The sequence below is a fragment of the Bidens hawaiensis genome, unplaced genomic scaffold (genome assembly GCF_021521415.1).
Source record: "Bidens hawaiensis isolate Kalapana, Puna unplaced genomic scaffold, B.hawaiensis_p1.1 tig00077338_1, whole genome shotgun sequence".
Lineage (NCBI taxonomy): Eukaryota > Viridiplantae > Streptophyta > Magnoliopsida > Asterales > Asteraceae > Bidens > Bidens hawaiensis.
This window is the reverse complement of record NW_027503328.1, coordinates 25474-31325: the sequence shown is the minus strand read 5'-3', so window position 1 is coordinate 31325 and position 5852 is coordinate 25474. Positions and strand designations below refer to the sequence as shown.

Here is a 5852-nt window from a genome sequence, read left to right as displayed (position 1 = left end):
TCCAAAAGTGGTCCGGGCTTGATAACATTGCTTAAAAACTTGCATCTACTAAGCTCTTCATACCTACCGACAACTCCTTAGTTAGACAACCTCTTTCTGTTCTTCTTCCCAACTTCTTGTCGATTAAGTGATAGTCATCATTGATGCAAAAGGGACACGCGTGGCCTTTTGAACCAATCAACCAATCCAAGCTGTATGTGATGTATTTGTTTACACATTTCTTTAATTATGAAACGTATGCTAACTTTTTTATTTCAAGTATCCAAGTGCTTGACAGAATAATAATGTTTTGGGCCGAATTATGGATCGTGTCACTTACTTTCCAGCACTATAAAAGCCCATACAATTCTCGATAACAATATAAAAATTTTAAAACAAAAAAGTTCCGTTGCCGGGATTTGAACCCGGGTCTCTCGGGTGAGAGCCGAGTATCCTAACCAACTAGACTACAACGGAATACTTGTTATACTTTAACCTGTAATCTATGTTATTCTGTTCAGTCGACTGCAAAAGAATGTCCTCGGTCCGATCGGTTTGGATTTACTCCTAGTAAAATATCATAATGGGTCATGTTAAAAATTAAAGAATACATCAACAGTTCAACAAGCTGCTCGATAGCTCGTACCTATGTCAATGGCAAGTTAGGATTTTCGAGTCACAATTTCTCATGTGAGAAGAATGGTAGAAAATATTACAAAGGTATAAAAACTTTCTAGGTAAATTGCTAAACAATTACAGAAACTCAAGGTCATGAGGCTACTGGACTATATAAAATCCCAAATACCTACTTAAAACCCCCGAAGAATGGTAACCCATTGATGGATATGTGTCGACGTGTAACAGTTCCACCTTATATCCATCTGTAACTAATTTGGAAATTGGTAGTTTTGTACTATACAGTTATCATATCTTCTAATCATGCTCATTCTTTTGAACCATGTGTGATAATCGGACGTTTCCTGCAAATTTAGAACTTGACAAGGTAAATTAGGTAATACATTCTGAGACAGAAAACTAAATACGTATACACAAATGATCAAGGCAATAATATGATTTAAGCCCCTTGTGTTATCCTTTTTCTATTTGTTTTCTACCACCAACGACAATATCCCTTAGTTTGCCAAATTTGGCTCGTTTGCCTTTCGTTCCAAACAAACCGCAATTTATTGCAACTTTAGCCACTTAGGCAAAAAGCCTTTTCGCAATTTCACCCATTTATGCAAAATACACCCTTTTTGGAAAACACCGTCATGTTACTTCTTTTAAATGTTGCCATCCCAATTTGAGAATCTTATAAAAATATAGGAGACCGGCTGGCTGGTTATGGCTTCAATGATACCATATAGGAGATTAATCCTTGATTCATTCACATCATAATATCGGTACATGAAGAGGTAGGTCCCAGCAGAGCCCAGTTGGACCCACATGACTCACCTTGAAGAGAGACGTCTGCGCAGAAACCAACTGGATCCGCAGGACCCACCATGCTCAGAGACGTGACGTCCTTACGCGCAGTACGCAAGCTGTTCCTGCAGGAAATGCCTCCCAATGGTGAAGTACTCCGCCTGTTCCCGCAGCTGCGGATACAAGCCATCAGGGAAGGCCACCCGCGCAGCAAGGCTACACGCACAAGGCACTTAGCTCTCAATAATTCAGTAGTCACCTGAAGGAATGAGCAAAGCCGGGAACAATCCCGCACAAAGGCGGGAGGGGGAATACTCCCGCCCAAATGAGCCAGTCCGTACGATACTGGAAGATCTTTTGTACTGTACCTGACGAGGTATGGGCAAAAGATCTGACCAGAGATACGACAGCCCATTGACAACAGTATGGCGAGCAGCATGCTCTTGTACTGTATGTCACTATTAGCAGCTACCTACTCACCAACTCCTGTCATACCACGTGCATAGCCTGCAGTTGGTGGAAAAGGAATAGTACACAGCAGGCCTGGTCACTGTCAGCCGCTGCCTACCCACCAACTACCAGCATGGCACGTGCGTAGGCCACAGTTGGTAGAACAGAAATACTATTCAACCGGCTATACCCTCTTGGAAACCTACCTTCGGCTATAAATACCCCAAATGGTATGATCATCTCATCTTATCTTGTATCTTATATCTTATACCTGATATCTGTTCTAGCAATCTCTTAATATACACTTATATTCAAGAGCAATCTAGTCTGATTCTCACGCCGGAGGGTGGTCACAAGGAGGTACCCCCCCTTCTCAGTGACGAGCTCACGGTGTCTGTTTTGCAGGTTATCAGAAGAACCATCTTTGCCGGACCTAACCCCTCGTGGGAAACATCTATTTAACCCCCAGATTATCCGTAATCTGCCCGGGGTCGATTAGTGTTTCTTCATTGGCGCCATCCGTGCATTAAAGTTAGAACTTCATTTCTTTTCAGTTTTTTCAAACTTCTGGAAAGATGGTTAAAGAAACTCCGGTAACCACAACCCCAGCTACTGAGGGGAATACCGGCGACTACACAGTTTTTACGAACACTACCCCGGTTACCCAAGCCGGGGCAAGTGCAGTAAATTTTACGAACACTACCCCAGTTACCCAAGCTGGGGCAAGTGCAGTAAATAATCGCTCACTGGGATTCACCGATACCCAGTTAGAGAGACAACGAACGAGGCTCCCCCGCCAAACACTCGATGAAGTTAAAGCGTGGGCGGAAGCACGTCAAAAATAATTCCAAGCTGAGTTGGATGAACGCTTACGTTCACTCCAACAGCCTGAGGAATTCGGAGAGTACTGGGACAATGATTCGGAGGAATCCGATAGTGACGCAAACCCTCGTCATAGGGCGAAAGGGAAGCGTAAGGAAACGGACTCCCAACCGAGAAGGCGTTTTGGAGAAACCTTCAAACCAAAAAACGCAGGTGGAAACCCACGTGACTTCTCCAAAACATTTACACCAACTGCTGCAAAGGCGGGAACGTCCAAATTTGCAAGGGACATTGCGGAAGCAATCGTCCCGAAAAGTGCCAAACAGATGTCCAACATCGGCACTTACGATGGTATATCTGATCCAGACGATCATTTGAACAGGTTCATAGCGGGGGCAACCGTCAGTAGTTGGACGGAACCTACGTGGTGTTACATGTTCCAAATGACGCTTGTTAGGGCAGCTAGAGCGTGGTTCGATCGTCTACCGGTCCACCACATCTACGATTGGGAAGACTTCCAGCAGAAATTTAGCCAACACTTCAGCCAACAAGAAAGTATACCGAAGAGCAATGGACAATCCTCAAATGCATTCGAGAGGAAGATGAATCTTTGCCAGACTTCATCACTCGCTTCAACTCAAAGAAGCTAAGTCTGGGTAATATTAGCGAAGATCTTGTTCGCGCTGCTTTCATCCAGGGCGCGAACGACCCAGAGCTCATCCGCACCTTAACGGGTAAAGATGGCATGCCATCCACATGGGATGCCATCATGACAGCAGCTAAACGCTTTGCGGAAACGGAGAAGCAACTGGGTAGAGACCTCCCCCAGAGCATAAACCTCTACACCCAGAAAACAAGAGAAGACAACGTCCTTACCGCCCGACTAAACAAAAAGCGGAAGCTAGGCATTTGGCAGTCAAGGGTAAACTTTAACACCTCATCCGGCTTGCAACATCGGTTAGGCGGAAGGGATAACGTACAGTCGAACCAGAACTCCAGATGGACGCCACTCACCAAAAGCGTCACCGAGATATTCGCCACTGAGGAGCTCCCATGGCCAAAGGCTCCAATAATCCGACATCGTCACAATGCTGATCGGAGCAAATACTGTGACTTTCACAGGACAAAAGGCCACAACACTGAAGAATGCACAGACGTAAAGGACATCGTCGAAGCATTTGTCAGAGATGGGACGCTCGCACACCTCGTGGCGTAACGAACCCTGAGCAAGCTGATGCGTGTAGAACCCCAGCTGGGGAAAACACGAATAAAATTGCAGCTTCAATGCCGGAGACTACATACTGCGTAAACAACGAGATCCCGAACCAGGTGCATATCGGCTCGATGGCACTCCCATCCCAACAACATGGAAGGGAGCTCAATTACACAGTTTGCATGTAGATCAATTCCAAATTTGTAAAGAAAAGGCCCAGAGCCACTTCTAATGGAAATGATTCTCCTTAGAACATCGACGCTGATGATTTTACATTTATACTTATGAACTTTCCACACAGATATGCCGGTCTTCACCGCATACATAAGTGTGAAAGAAAGTCGTTGCGTGGGAAGGCGGCAAAACCCGCATAAACCCAAAAAACGGCAAACCTTCACGCAGGTCAGTCATAGGTAAACTTTGGTCATCCCACTAAATGAAAGTGCCGGTCCTAACTGCACAAATCATGATAGAGGAAACCGAACTAACCTATTGACAACCGCGCGTCGAACGGTTAACTTATTCAAAATGCTTAGAAAATTTCTAACAGAAAGATGAGGAAAACTTCCATGCAGGTCAGACATTGGTAAAGTTTAGCCATCCTACTAAGTGCAAGTGACGGTCTTACCCGCACAATCACGAACGAGGAAGCAAAACTTCAACCTATTATCTACCACGTTCAAAGGTTAACTTATTCTAAACACTTAGAAAATTTCAAAGGAAAAGATGAGGAAAACTTCCACGCAGGTCAGATATAGGTAAAGTTTAGCCATCCTACTAAGTGCAAGTGACGGTCTTATCCGCACAATCATGAAAGAGGACGCAAAACTTTAACTTATTATCTACCACGTTGAAAAGTTAAATTATCTAAGTACTAAAGAAATTGCTAAGTTAAATCAGAATATGCGTGAAATAAACAAGGCAAGGGATTGGCAAATAATCTTTATTCCATCGAAATTCAAATATTACAAAGATTGCTGGGTACATACCCGCATACAAAAGAAGCTATACAAAAATAAAAATCTACTCTAATGGTGGAAAGGGATCTTCAAGATCAAGCTTCAGGACCACTTCCACTTGGACCCGCACCATCAGTAGAGTGTGGCGGTTCAAGGAAAGCTTTAAGGATAGCTAGCCCATCATCAGCAGCGGCAACTTCGTTTACCTTCTCCACCACCGGATGCGGGAAGGCGGCATACTGATTCACTGCTTGGTCGTATACAGCTTCAGTATCCACATCAAATAAAGGGAAGTTGGAAGGCGGGATGCCTTTCTCAACGAACCCTAGACCAAGCAGGAAGCCGGCCTTTTCCCCATCCTCATGAGAAGCGTTGAGGGCTGCGCTCATAGCATCGTCATAAGACGTATCCGTGAAGACCCGATGCACAACCTACAAAAAGAAAAAATACAAGTATCAAAACCTTTTCTATTTACAAAGAAAAGCGTAAAGACATTATGAAGTTAAGCTTACCTGAGACAACGCTTCTCGAAGAAGCCATTCCTTGGCAACCAGAGCCTCTTGGAGGGCGGCTTGAGCTTGGTTACGGGCGCGTTCGGCTTCACTTTTACTGAGGTTGGCAAGCAACACTTCCTTTGCAGCAGCCTCTTCAACGCCCTTTAGCTTCCGCTCAGTGTGGTCAAGCACGCCCCTCTGGTCCAAGATCTCTTGGAGCTTCTTGGCGTCTTCCATCGCCAAGGCATCATGAGCCTGTTGGAGCGCCTCTAGTTTGGCTTTAAGTTTCTTATTCTCGAGGCGTAGAGGCTCAGCAACAGCTTCAGCCTTGGTGGCCCTCTCGGTTGCGTTCCGTGCGGTTTCCTTAGCCAGCCGAAGCTGTTCGTTAACAGCTTGGGCAGCCTTGGAACGGGCCTCGAGACGGGCCTAAACATCAACCTCAAGGGCCTTAAAGGCCTTCTCATTCTCCGCAGCTACCAGGAGGGTAGGCTAACCAATGAGCTTCGGATT

The 5852-nt window shown here is 45.1% G+C and overlaps 1 non-coding gene across 1 annotated transcript; it reads right to left on the bottom strand.

The window, feature by feature from the left end:
* Positions 1-383: 383 nt before the first annotated feature.
* On the bottom strand, positions 384-456 carry TRNAE-CUC (transfer RNA glutamic acid (anticodon CUC)). The gene has a single exon. It is a non-coding gene; the product is annotated as a tRNA-Glu (tRNA).
* Positions 457-5852: the final 5396 nt, after the last annotated feature.